We start from the raw sequence: 2,067 nt of genomic DNA on the forward strand, positions 1-2,067 counted from the left end.
GGAGGATAAGAATGATGTTACATTAGATGATTGTTGGATCTTTAACATCACTCAACATTCCTGGATAAAGGTATGTTAGATATTATTAATAATTGATCTGTACAGTGAGATACATGTAAATTATTAATTTATTTCTATTAACAGTTAGATGTACCTCACTCTGTTAGTAAGAGATGGTCTCATTCTCTCTCAGTGTTCATTATGAGTCCTCATTGTGTCTGGATAATAACTGCTGGAGGATATGTTGATTGGATAGGGACATTAGTCACTAATCCTAACATTGTTATGATAACTGAACTAGGTCAGTGTATTAGCCACACCCACCAATGAATACCGTATAAGATGAAATGTTGACGGGGATTTAATATTGGCGGATTGACGGATTTATATAAAAACGCCAAAATAAAATCCGCAAGGAATAATTCCAGCATATTGATGCGTGTGACCAAACCCACATTAATTTTAGTAAAAAATTAGCTAAAAGTGTTTAAAAGCTGCTAGCTAACATGGCTTTACTATCTTTCCTTAAGCCAGTCTCTAAACCAGGTGATAAAGAACACAGTCTTCCAGAAAAGGTACCGTCTTTCTCTGATCATATATGTTGTCAGTGAACCACAACCGCTTAAGTGAAACCCCGCCTAAGGGTGGGGATATAATTAAATTGTTAGAAACCGCCAATATTAAATCCGCCAATAAGCTAGCCATCACAAAACCGCCAAAGAAAACTCCCGCCAAAAAATCCTCTTATTAACTATAACTATTAACTATTAACTATAACCATGTAGAACATTAAGGAGCGAGCCTGATGGAACAATTAATAGGTATGCTGCATTTCAAAAATCAGTTTAAACAATTATTTTAGGAAACAATAAATGATGCATCAGTGACTAAACTTACTAAAGTGATCAAAAATTAATTTAAACAATTCTTAAACAATGAATAAATTAATGATACTTGTGACATTGTTTGTTGTGTAGTAGTGCTAAGTGAACTTTTTAAAATTCAGCAGCTTCTTTTCTTGCAAATTTTAAATTAATAACTTTTAGTCTTCTAGCTCTACATATACATTTCTTGCCTAAAAATGTCTCTAAAGCTACTTTACTCAGCTTTAGATGTATTATTATCTAATATTAAGATTCAGAAGAAGCTTGCTTGACTTTCACAGTTTCTATAGCAATTACATCAATAAAGACAAGCTTCAGAGCTTTTTAATTGAATCTATAACCTTTCTATAGCTGCTGAAGAAGTCTTTGGATGGTGTGTCTGCCTTATCATGCTGCTAGAAAAATCATAACTTCTAATATGAATATATTATACTATCAAATATAATATTTGATAGGCAACATCTTTCAAGCCGAAAAATTTTTCCACCGATATAGAAAATTTCTCAACAGATCCACTAGATGCAGGTGTTATTGCTATCAATATGCAGTTACATGTAAATGATCATTTTGAATGTCATAATTATGGGTATGATTATAATTATGATAAGTATCAAATTTTACAAAAATGTGATTACGATTACAATTATGATTATTATAAATTTTCGGAATGTGATTACGATTATGATTACGATTACATTGAAACATGTAATGATTACAATTGATTACGATTGTAATCGTAATCAGCCCCAACCCTGACCCCAGTTATAATTATAATAATTATTTCCTTTGATGTACTTAATGTTGCATTAGATCCACACCCTCTAATTAAAATTATTATTAATATTGTATTTTAGTTACTAACAGTAAAGGAGAGTGGACAGTAGGTGATACATTAGATACCAATGGTATGAATAATGAAGAATACAAGAAGAAGTATCAGCAGCAACTACAGACAGTAAGAAGAATATGGTTGGAGGAGTACCAGAAACCAAGAAAAGGAGATACAGCCGATATTGAGCAAACCATACAAACTCTTATGAAGAGTCTTGAAGAGAAGGAGAGAGAAGCACAAGTTTATCATCAACAATTGGAGCAGAAGGAAAGAGAAGAAGCAGAGAAAGAGCAAGAAATAAGAAGATATTGTCATCAGCTACAAGAGAAGGATAGGGAGCATCAGGTGGTA

The sequence above is a fragment of the Amphimedon queenslandica genome, unplaced genomic scaffold, assembly GCF_000090795.2.
Source record: "Amphimedon queenslandica unplaced genomic scaffold, v1.1 AMPQUscaffold_13012, whole genome shotgun sequence".
Lineage (NCBI taxonomy): Eukaryota > Metazoa > Porifera > Demospongiae > Haplosclerida > Niphatidae > Amphimedon > Amphimedon queenslandica.